We start from the raw sequence: 12,799 nt of genomic DNA, 5'->3' as shown, positions 1-12,799 counted from the left end.
TGGGAGAGTAAGGGATAGGACTTAGCCAGCTAAAGTGGGGAAAGGATGGTAGGTAGACAGCTTGGGGATGAAGGATACTAAGACGAGCCAGTTTGAGGAGTAAAGGGGATGGGATGTTTATAGCACCCTTGGGGGAGTAAGGGGAAATAAGAGGTAGCGAGATGGGAGTTAAAGCGGAATGGGATGAAGATATCTTCGAGGAAAACAGGGGACGGGAGATTGCTAGCTTGGGGGAGAAGGGAAATGGGTGGAGGCCAGCTTGGGGGAGTAAGGGGAATGGGAATAAGACTGCTTGCGGTAGTAAGGGGAATGGGAGGTAGACATCTTGGGCGATTTAGGGGATGGGGGAAACAAACCTTAGGGGAGTAATGGGGATGGGAGGAAGGAGTAAGTGGAATGGGAGTGAAGGATGGGAGGTAGCCAGATTGTGGGAGTAAGGGATGGGAAGTAGCCACCTTGTGGGATTAAGGGGACTGGGAGGTAGCCGGCTTGGGGGAGTAAAGGGAACGGGAGGAAGTGAGCTTGGAGGGAGTAAGGGGAATGGGAGGTAGACAGCTTAGAGGTGTAAGGAATGGCAAGTAGCCAACATCGTGGACTATGGGATGGGAGATCGGCATCCTGGGGGAGTAAGGGATGGCACGTAGCAACCTCGTGGGGGGTTGGAGATGAGAGGTAGCCAGCTTGTGGGGTTCCGGACTGGGAAGAAGCCGGTTTGGGGGAGAAAGGGGAACGGGAGGAACAGATTGGGGGAGTTGGGGGAATGGGAGTTTGCCAGCTTGGGTGAGTTATGGGATTGGTAGGAATCCATCTTCGGGGAGTACGGGGTGGGGGGAAGACAGCTTGCGGGAGTAGGGGATGGGAAGTATCCAGCTTGGGGGAGAAAGGGGAATGGAGTAGGCCAGATTGGTGAGGTAAGCATGATGAGAGGCAGCCGGCTTGGGGTTGTAAGGGATGGGAGGAAGCCGGCATGGTGTTGTAAGGGATGGGAGGGAGCCCGCTTTGGGGAGTAATGGCGACTGGAGTTAGCCAGCATGGAGGTGTAAAGGATGGGACGTTGCCAACTTGTGGGAGTAAGGAATGGGAGGTAGCCAGCTTGGGGGAGTAAGCGTGGGAGGTAGCCAGCTTGTGGGAGCAGGGGAATGGGAGGTTGCCAGCTTGGGGGAGTAAGGGGAATGGGAGGAAGACTGCTTGGGGGAGTTAGGGGAATGGGAGGGAGGCAGCTAGCGGGAGTAAAGGGTGGGATGTAGCCTACTTGGGGTGAAGGGGATAGTGAGGAAGCCAGCGTGGGGGAGTAAGGCATAGGAGGTGGCCAACGTGGCGTGTAAGGGGGATGGGGTGAAGCCAGCTGCGGCGAGTAAGTGGGGTAGGAGGAAGCCATCTTTGAGGAGAAAGGGATGGGAGGTAGCTGCTTGGGGGAGTAAGTGATGGGAGGTAACCAGCGTGGGATAACTAGGGATGGGACATGGGCAGCTTGGGGGAGTAAGGAATGGGAGGTAGCCAGCTTGTGAAAGTAAGGGGACTGGTAGGTAGCCAGCTGGGGGAGTAAGGCGAATGGGAGGAATACTGCTTGGGTGCTAGGGAAATGGGAGGGAAACAGCTTGGGGGAGTAAGGGGAATGGGAGGAAGCCAACGTGAGGGAGTAAGCGGGATGGGAGGTGGTCAGCCTGGAGGAGTAACGCCTGGGATGTAGCCAGCTTGGGGGCGGCGGTAAGGGATGTGGAGGAAGGGGAAGGTGAGGAAGCCAGCTTGGCGGTGTAAGGGATGGCAGTACCCAATTCGGGCGTGTAAGGTGGCTGGGGGGAAGTCAGATTTAATGAATAAGGGGCATGAGAGGAAGCCAGCTCGGGGGAGTGAGGGATAAGAGGAAGCCATCTTTGGGGAGAAAAGGATGGGATGCAGCCAACTTCGGGGAGTAAGGGATGGTAGGTAAGCAACTTGGTGGAGTAACGGATATGACGTGGCCAGTATGGCGGAGTAAGGCATGGGACGTAGCCAGCTTGTGGGAGTAAGGGATGGAACCCAGCTTGGCGGATTAAGCCGTCTGGGAGGTAGCCGGCTTGGGGGAGTAAGGAGAATGGGAGGAAGGCAGCCTGCGGGAGGAAGCAGGATTGTAGATAGCAAGCTTGGGGCAGCAAGTTATGGGAGGTAACCAGATTGGGGTTGTAAGGTCAATAAGCGGAAGGCAGCTTCGTGGATTAAGGGGTGGAAGGTGACCAACTTGGGGCAGGAAGGTTTGGGATGTACCCAGCTTGGGAGTATTAAGGGATGGGAGGTAGCCAGCTTGATGGAGCAAGGGAAATTGGAGGTAGACTGCTTGGGGTGTAAGGGGAATGGGAGGAAGCCAACTTGGAGGAGTAAGCGGGTTGGGGGTAGTCAGCCTGGGGGTGTTACGGATGGGATATAGCCAGCTTGGGGGAGAGTAAGGGGAATGGGAGGAAGCCAGCTTGGGGGAGTAAGGAATGGCTGGTAGCCAGCTTGGGGCAATAAGAGATGGGTGTGTAAGGGGGATGGGGTGAAACCTGGGTTTGTTAGGGATGGGAGGTTGCCTGCTTGGGGCAGTAAAGGTTGGGATGTACCCAGCTTATGGGGAGTAAGTGATTGGATGTCTCCAGCTTGGGGGAGTAAGGGGAATGGGAGGAAGACTGCTTGGGGGAATAAGGCGAATGAGAGGGAGGCAGCTTGTGGGAGTAATCAATTGGTTATAGCTAGCTTGGGGGGTGGGAATGGGAGGAATAGAGCTTGGGGGAATAAGAGATGGGAGGTAGCCAACTTGGATGAGTAAGGGGAGTGGGGTAAACCAGCTTAGGGGAGTTATGCGGATGGGAGGAAGGCATCAGGGTAGTGAGGGGTGGGAGGTAGTCAGATTGGTAGGCAGCTTGGGGGAATAACGGGTGGAACGGGGGCTGCTTGGGTGTGTAAGGGTTGGGTCGTGGCCAGCTTGTGAGAGTAAGCGATGAGAGGTCGTCACCTTGGGTGATTAAGGGGACTGGGAGGTAGCCGGCTTGGGGAGTAAAAGGAATGGGAGGAAGACTGCTTGGGAGGGTCGGGGGAATGGGAGGTAGCCAGCTTCGAGGAGTATGAGATGGGAGGTCGGCATCTTGGGGGAAGTAAGGGATGGAAGGTTGCCACCTTGTGGGGGCTTGGGGATGGGAGCTGGCCAGCTTATGGGATTAAGTGACCGGGTGGTAGCAGGCTTGGGCGCGAAAGGGGAATGTGAGGGAGCCAGCGTGGGGAAGTAAGGGAAATGGGATATAGCGAGCTTGGGGAAGTAAACAATGGGAGGTAGCCACCTTGTGGGAGTAATGGGGAGTAATGGGGATGGGAGGTAACCAACTAGTGGAAGTAAGGGGCTGGGAGGTAGCCAGTATGGTGAATAGGAGGAAGACAGCTTGTGGGAGTAAGGAATAGGAGGTAGCCAAATTGGGGGTGTAAGGGGGGTGGGATGAAGCCAGCTTCGGGGAGTAAGGGCGATGGGATGAAGCCATCTTTGGGGAGTGAGGGATGGGAGGTAGCCAAATTGGGGGAGTAAGAGATGAGAGGAAGCTGTAGCGGCCCCTGGTAGTGGGCCACACACAGTACATAACCTTCGGCTCGTGAGAGGCTCGTGAGAGGTCACGAGTCCAAGAGCAGGAGATAAGAGAGTTGGGAAGGAGGGGGCGACACACGGAATAAAGTGGTGTTGGATAACTCGGTGTGCTGCCACATTCTTGGACGGACAGTTCCGTGTCCGCCACGTCTGGTGACCGACCGACGTCCAAAATAGACATTTTGGAAGTTCAGCATGTACGAATACGCAGACAGTGACAATCCCACCACCGCTGCCGAGCAGGCCCGACTGGAGGCTGTCTCACTGAGACTACCTACCTTCTGGAGCGCCCAGGCTCGGGTATGGTTTCAACAGGCCGAAGCGCAGTTTTACATCCGCAAAATCAAAGCTGAAGAGGCCCGTTACTATTACGTAGTCGATTCACTTGACCAAGACACGGCCGGGCGAATACTTCCCTACTTGCTGAATCCACCGATAGCCGAGAAATACAAGGGCCTCAAGGCACTGCTACTCCGCACCTCCGGGCTCAGTCGGATTTCAACATGGGCGGGCTGGGTGACCGGATGCCCTCGGCCCTAATGAGTGAGATGCTCTCGCTCATGGCCGCCCACCAGCCCTGCATGTTATTTGAATATGCCTTTTTGCAGCAGCTTCCAGAAGATATGCGCCCGCTCCTGGCAGGGGTACGTTTCGAAGACCCTCAGGCTTTTGGGTAACGTGCCGACGAGCAGTGGGTGTCCGCGCGGCAGAGAATGGGGGTGCTAGGCCAAGTGTCCACAATGCCCAGGAAAACGCGGCGGTCTCGACCCACACAGGCCAGGGACTCCACGGACCCGTCCGATCCTGCCAGAGAAACCCGTGACAGGGCATGGTGTTTCTACCATCAGCGCTGGGGATCGGCGGCCGGTAATCACGTTTCCGGGAAACGCTGGTGCCGGCCGCCGGTAATCACCGCGGCGGTCGGCAAGTTCCATCCCCTATTCGCCTGGGATCGGCGGTCAGACCACAGATTTCTGGGGCCGAAATCAGCGTGGTGCCTCCGTCCAGGGTGGACACGTGTGCTGGCAATCGGGGTCCTTTATTGACCGCCGCTAATGGGAGCCCCATACGGACATATAGCGTCCGTACCATTCCCCTAATATTTGGTGCTTGCCACATTTCCTGGACATTTACCGTGGCAGACGTACACCAGCCAATGTTGGGCGCGGATTACCTCGGGCGCAATCTCTGTTGGTGGACGTGCGAGGTCAACGCCTGGTCCATGCATCTCCACTAGAATCAATTCCCTTACGTCCTCGTGCGTCCGCTGTGCCAGTCCGCGACCCGGTGGCAGCGGTGGATAACATCTACGCCAAAATTTTGGCCGATTTTCAAGAAATTCTGACCCCTAAATTCAGCGCAACCGACCCCCAAGCACGGGGTTCAACGCCATATCCTCACTTCGGGACCACCGCTTAAAGCCCGCGCCCGCAGACTGGCCCCCGACAAACTGCAGATGGCGAAAGCGGAGTTTCAGAAGATGGAAGCCATGGGAATTGTTCGACGCTCAGACAGCCCATGGGCTTCTCCACTGCACACGGTGCCCAAGGTGTCCGGCGGTTGGAGGCCTTGTGATGACTACCGCCGCCTAAATGACGCCACAATTGCAGATCGGTATCCCATCCCACACATTCAAGATTTCTCTGCCCATCTGGCCGGGGCCAAGTTCTTTTCTAAAATCGACTTAGTCAGAGGTTACCATCAGATCCCCGTGCGACCGGAGGATGTGCCTAAAACCGCCATCATCACCCCTTTCGGGTTATTTGAATTCCTGCGTGTGCCTTTCGGCCTTAAAAACGCCGCGCAGGCATTCCAACGCCTGATGGACACGGTTGGGCGGGGGCTCGATTTCGCTTTCATCTCTATGGATGACATCCTGGTGGCAAGTTGTTCACGGCAGGATCATTGCGCCCACTTCCGGCTGTTGTGTCATCGTCTCAATGAATTTGGGCTGGTGATCAGCCCGGCTAAATGCCAGTTCGGCCTCCGAGCAATCGATTTCCTGGGCCACCGGGTGACGGGGCATGGCGCGGTACCCGTACCAGACAAGGTGGAGGCCATTCGCCGGTTTCCACGACCATCCACAGTGCAGGACCTGCAGGAGTTTGTGGTCATGGTTCAATTCTACCACCGATTTGTGCCGGCGGCGGCGAGAATACTGCGGCCCTTATTCCAACAGTTGTCAGGCAAGCGGCGGGACGTGCAGTGGTCCGACGTCACCGTGGCGGCATTTGAGGGTGCGAAAGAATCATTGGCTCGGGCGACGATGTTAGTGCATCCGCGTGTCGCCACCCCTCCCTACAGCACTAACCGTGGACGCCTCGGACTCTGCGGTCGGTGGCGTATTAGAACAATTTTTTGACGGACACTGGCAATCTTGCCTTTTTCAGCCGCCAGCTTACTTCGGCGGAATGTAAATATAGCACATTCGACCGGGAGCTGCTTGCTTTACATCTGGCAGTTAGACATTTTCGGTATTTCCTGGAGGGCCGAAACTTCATCGCTTTTACCGACCATAAGCCCCTTACCTTTGCTTTTGCCAAGGTTGCGGATCCTTGGTCCGCTCGGCAGCAGCGCCAGCTCACGGCGATCTCGGAGTTTACCATGGACATCCGCCACATCGTAGGGAATAGTAATCGGGTCGCGGACGCCTTGTCTCGCCTAGCGGTGATAGCCGCTCTCGACATGGTGTCAGTAATTGATTATTCTGTTTTAGCGGCAGCACAGCTGGCAGACGAGGAGATGAAGGGATACCGAACTGCCATCACGGGTCTGGTGCTCGAAGACATTCTTTTGGGCCCCGTCGGTATCACCGTCCTATGTGACATCTCCACAGGACAGCCGCGGCCTGTTGTTCCGGCAGCCTGGCGTCGTCGGGTTTTCGACGCCATTCATACTTTGGCCCATCCATCTGTGTGTGGGCCACACACGGTGCATAACCTTCGGTTCGTGAGAGGCTCGTGAGAGGTCACGAGGAGTCCAAGAGCAGGAGATAAGAGAGTTGGGAAGGAGGGTGCGACACATGGAATAAAGTGGTGTTGGATAACTCAGTGTGACAGCTCCGTGTCCGCCACAACAGGAACTAATTTTGCCAGACAGTTCAGCTGCACTGACGGGGTAGTTGACACTCTAATGCAGAGCGCGGTGCGCGCTTGTGTTTCGCGAAACCATACCACACCGTGTATTTGTTTGGCCAATATCAGACATTTGGCAAGATAATTCATTTTTGACATTAGATACGTTTTCATTTTCCCACAGAAGTTCCCTGAGTGTCCTAAGTAGATCCAGTTTTTTTATTTCCCTCGGGGAAAGAAAGTGATGGGTCGATGGATTCATACAGAGAGTGTCAGTTACATTAATTGAGCTGCCAGAGGAAGTATTTAAGGCAAAAATTATCATTACATTTAAAAGACATTTGGACAGATATATGGAAAGGTATAAACGGAGTCAATGGAAGAGAGGTTTGTTTGTTTGAGGTCCTGGCTGCGTCCACAATTCGCTGCAAATTCTTGCGGTCTCGGATGGAGCTGTTCCCAAACCAAGCAGTGATACATCCTAATGAAATGCTTTTTATGGTGCATATGTGGAAGTTGGTGAGTGTTGCCGGGGACAAGCCAAACCTCCTAAGCATTCCAAGGCAGTAGAGGCGTTGTTGTGCTTTCAATATGAGTGGCCCAGGAGAGGTAGTTGGTGATATTTTCTCTTCGCAATTTGAAGTTTTCAACCGTCTCTCCATCAATAGCCGTTTATTCAATAGTCGTTTATTTGTCACATACACATCAATATGTAGTGAAATGAAACCAATAAGAATAATCAATAAAAATGCAATAACACATACAATCATAAACTAACACCAAACAAAAGAAACATCCATCACAGTGAGTCTCCTCCAGTCACCTCCTCACTGTGATGGAAGGCCAGAATGTCTTTTCTCTTCCCTGCCGTCTTCTCCCGCGGTCAGGCTGTTGGAGTTGCCACGTCGGGGCGGTCGGGGCTCCCGACATTGAAACCCCCACCGGGTGGTGAAAGGTCCGCGGCCTGATTCAGGCCGCGCCGGACGGTGAAAGAACCGCGGCGTGCCGACCCAAGCACCGCGATTCGGGGCGGGCGAAGACACTGCCGCTGTCGCTGCTGGAGCTCCCGATGTCGGCCCCCATCCAGGGGCCTGCGGGCTTCCGACGTCCACGCGGCCCTCGCCGGAGCCTCCGGAGACGAGTCGCAGCCTCTCCCGCAGCATACGCAGGCGGCCAGCGCCGCAGGTGGTGAGTCCGGGCCGTGGGCTCTGCGAACCAGAGCCCCAGGTGGTCCCATGTGCATGGTCGGTGGTAGGCCGCAGTGGGAACGGAGACAGGCACAGAAACAAAGGTCGCGTCTCCGTTCGGGAGAGAGAATTTTACACTTCCCGTTCCCTCCCCCCCCCCCACCCCCAATAACATACAAACACTACACCATATTAAAACTACAATTCATACAAAAACAACAAAAAACACAAAAGACAGACGTACTGCAGGCAAGCCGCAGCTGCGAGGGCAGCGCTTGCTCCTCCTCATAGGAAATTGGGGTATGTCGGCTTCCCGAAATCGATCATTATGTCCTTTGCCTTGCTGAGATTGGGGGTCTCGATCGCCTTCCTGTACTCAGATTCATCAATATATGGTATCTGGCCCACAATGGTGGTGCCGTCTACGAATTTGAAAATTGAATTAGATTTTAACATGGTTGCACAGTCGTGGTTGTACAAGGAGTAAAGAAAGGGCGGAGAGCGCCTCTTTGTGGAGCTCCGGTGTTGAGGATTATCGTAGAGGACGATCTAACCCCTATCCTCACTCAATTGTGTCTGTTGGTCAGGAAGTCGGGGGTCCAGTTTCAGAGATTACTGACACTAAGTCCCGCGAATTTGGTGATAAACGTGGATGTTATGAAAGGCAAAAATGTAATTTATGAATAGGAGTCTGACGCAGGTGTCGCTCTTATCCAGGTGTTCCAGTGGTGAATGTAGGGCCAGTGCGATGGCATCTTCCGTGGGCCTGCGATGGTGGTGGGCGAAATGCAGTGTCAATAGTCAATAGTCGTTTATTTGTCACATACACATAAATGTGTAGTGAAATGAAACATTACCCGCAGTTGAAACACTAAGACCAATAAGAATAATCAATAAAAATGCAATAACACACACAATCATACACTAACACTAAACAAAAGAAACATCCATCACAGTGAGTCTCCTCCAGACCCTTCTCACTGTGATGGAAGGCCAAAATGTCTTTTCTCTTTCCTGCCGTCTTCTCCCGAGGTCAGGCTGTTGGAGTTACCACGTCGGGGCGGTCGGGGCTCCCGACATTGGAGCGCCCGCGGTGAAAATCCCGCGGCCTATTACAGGCCGCGCCCGACGATGAAAGGTCCCCGGCTGCCGACCCAAGCCCCGCGATTCGGGGCGGGCGAACACGCTGCCTCTGCCGGTGCCGGAGCTCCCGATGTCGGCCCCCGCCCAGGGGCCTGCGGGCTTCCGACATCCACGCGGCCCGCGCCGGAGCCTCCGGAGACGAGCCGCAGCCGCAGCATCCGAAGGCGGCCAGCGCCGCAGGTGGTGAGTCCGGGCCGCTGGCTCTGCGAACCAGAGCCCAGGTGGTCCCAGGTGCATGGCCGGAGGTAGGCCGCAGTGGGAACGGAGACACGACACAGAAACAAAGGTCGCGTCTCCGTTCGGGAGAGAGAATTTTTTTTACAGTTCCCGTTCCCTCCCCCCCCCCCAAACATAACATACAAACACTACACCATATTAAAACTACAATTCATACAAAAACAACAAACAACACAAAAGACAGACGGACTGCAGGCAAGCCGCAGCTGTGACGGCAGCGCTGGCTCCTCCCTATCCCCAGGCAAGGCCGCTGGGGAGACTGCATTTAATGCGTTTCATAACCTGCCTCTCAAAACATTTCATGATGGTGAAAGTCAAGGCCACTGGATGGTAATCGTTTAAGCTTGAGGTCTTGCGTTTCTTCGACATTGGAATGATGATGGACTTATTCAGCATGTGGGTATCTGAGAACCGAGTCGGGCGAGATTAGAGATGCCGACAAATACTCCCTCTAGCCTGTCTGTGCAGCTACTAAGGACACGGCCAGGAACTCCGTCTGGGCCGTGGGTTGACCCACAGGAAGGCTGGTCCAACCTCTGCTACAGTCACCCTGGGGAGAGGCACACTGGAGTCTGAAGAGCCAGGCGTGGCACGGCCCTGTTGGCCTTCTCCTCGAAGCGAGCATCGAGGAGAACCATTCCGTCCATCGTGTTGGGTCGCACTATTAACATTGCTGTTACCTGAACTTGCTTTGCATCCAGTTATCTTAATCAGACCTTGCCACATTCTCCGTGTGTGTCAAAGATTGTACTAGGACTCAAGTTTGTCCCGGTATTGCCTCTTGGCATCCTTGATGGCTTTGCGGAGACCACAGCGTGGCTTCTTGTACCGCTTGGGATCGTTTAACTTGTCTGCATCGGACCTGGCCTTCATTTGTGAATGTACATCCATGGTTTCCGGTTGGGGGACACCCGGATTGACTTCGTCGGTACACAGTCTTCCACTCACTTATTGATGAAGTCAGTCACGGCAGAGACGCACTCATTCAGATTAGCTGCTGAATCCCTGACCATGGACCAGTCTGCTGACTAAAACAGTCGCGTAAGAGGTCATCGACGTTCGTTGATTAGCTTTTTACAACTCTCTGCATCGGATCCTCCTGCTTCAATTGTTGTTGCTTGTTGGAAGGGAGCGGAAGCACATCTCGGTGGTCAGATTTCCCTGAAATGTGTCCGAGGGACAGGGCGACAGGGAACAATCCCTACAGGATGGATGAGGCGAGCCTGGACGTGGGAACACGTAGAATGCACTGAAGGGACACAGTGGAACAGGTCAATGCTGAGTAATGTTCCTAGCTCCAGTTTGCTCATTGTATTGTTTATTTAGCTGGGTGGATGGGCGTATGTTCCTGTGTGTTTCTTCTCACACACCGCGGGAGTTCTTTGATGGTGGACATCAGGAGCACACATAGAGCGAGGAACACTAGCAGACAGAGACGGGGAAAAAACAGAGACATACAGACATGAATACTCACAGAGAGAAGTAGGAACATTCACGGAAACAGGCAGGACCCTCCCCTAATTCTACGTAGGTTTGCCTTCTCCTGGTTTCCCATTTGCGGGAGCACTCCCCTATTTCCACATTTACAGTTTCCCTCCGCTCATATTCGTTGTTTATCTACCCGCCATACTTCAATAACGGTGCACCCGCAAATCCCCATTTGTGGTGTCCTCCCCTAATTGAACATTTACCGGTGCTCTCCCATAATTACCATACATAAGGACCTTCCCCTAAATGATCATTTAATGTGATGCCCCGTAATTGACCAAGCCCTTAATTTGAGTAGTTGAGAGTATAATCCCAGTACCGTCGATAAAATGCACAGAAAATAGAATAAAACAAGTGAGAAGATGTGTGGTCGGTTGGAAGGATGGCGCGTGTTCCACCGCGGAAGGATGATGCAACGAGATGGAATTGGCGCCCAGGTGAAGACAACAACAAACCAAACAGAGCGACAACTGGTTTAAACTTGCTTCATTGTCCGGAGTTGCTTCCAAATCAGTGGATGCTGGGATCTGAAAGCAGCGCCAAAGCCCCCATTCCGACCACAAAATGACAGTGAAAGGCTAGTTTCGCTAAAGGAAACCAATGAGAAAGTGTAAAGTGTGAACAAGTGTCCGTGGTTAAAGATGCAAGAAGCAATATCGAACTCAGGTCCGTGCTACATGTTACAAGCGTGTGAAGATCTCAAGATAGTTTATCGAAATCTCACAATTAGACTGCAGTGAATGGATCTGTAAAATGCACATTTTATATTTTACAACCAGAATGCAGAAACGTACCAGGATATCAACGGAACTTTCAGCCAATTAATTCATCCAAATGAAACTGCTTCCTACAGCTTTGCTAAGATGGTGATGTCTTCAGGTGATGCTGCTACTGCGGTAGCGTTCGGCTTGAGTTAAGGGAGAGAGCTCCAATGACAATGAAAGACGTGACAACCAAGAGACCCTGAAAAATACATTTTCCATATAACGTCCATTTCGTGTTTAGTTGTGATTTATTGATTTCTGTCGTTTGAATATAGCACGTCCCTGCTCAACAATTATATTCTGCTCGGCACCATGGAGATAAAGAATGTAGATACAAGGAACATGAGATGTTGGTTTACATTGAACACACAGCGGGTCACGCGAGATTCATGGAATCGACAAACCGAATTAACTATTCCACATGAACGTAAACTTTATGACTGCAGGTCCGTGACTATTGACATACACAGCGGTGGAACAATTGCTGTCTGTCATCTATATCAACGAATTGATTCAGATGGTGCAAGGTATGATTACTAACTTTACAAATAAAATTGAAGGCAGGTGGGATGGTAGATTGCCAAGATGCATATTAAGAATGACGTTGGGATTTTGATCAGCTGGGAAAGTGGGCGGTGGAATAGCGTGCGGCATTTAGTTTGGATATCTGTGATTTGCTTTATTGATGTAAGTCAAGCCAGGTCCATCCCAGTGATCGATTCGACGCTGCGGAGCGCTGTAGAACAGGTGGATGGAGGAGTGCACGTCACAGATCACTGGATTTTGAGTCCCCGGTGGATACGATGGTCGTGAAGTTTTGGCACGATGTCTTTAATTTGTTACGGTATTAAGTGCAGAAGTTGGGACGTTATATCACAGTTTACAAGGCGTTGGTGAGGCCGCGCTTGTTTGCAGTTCCCTTGCCGTCCACTTGATGTCGCCATTATTCAAAAGCTCCAATTTGCATAATCCCCAGGATTTATTCCCCAGATATGGTTCTGTGTTTCATTGGCTCAGATGTCAAAATCAGGACATCGAACAGCTCGCTTCAATTAATACTAAATATTATTTATTAGTTTAAAGTATTTTTCAACCAGGCCAGGTGGGTTCTAAATGATGCCCCTCAGTCCTGAAAACACAATAACAGGCTGATCGCCTACATAGTCTCTGAGACTCTTACAGTCAAATAATGACGATGCTATTTATAGAGTTATAGTCAAACAGCGCGAACAAAGACATTTTGGAACCGGATGCCGAGGCCGAACAATATGTCCAAATAATTTAGTCCAACTTCCCCACGTTTTCTCCATGGCCCACCAT

This window comes from Rhinoraja longicauda, chromosome 39 (assembly GCF_053455715.1).
Source record: "Rhinoraja longicauda isolate Sanriku21f chromosome 39, sRhiLon1.1, whole genome shotgun sequence".
Classification (NCBI taxonomy): Eukaryota; Metazoa; Chordata; class Chondrichthyes; order Rajiformes; family Arhynchobatidae; genus Rhinoraja; species Rhinoraja longicauda.
The sequence above is the reverse complement of the archived record's forward strand: the minus strand, read 5'-3'. Positions refer to the sequence as shown.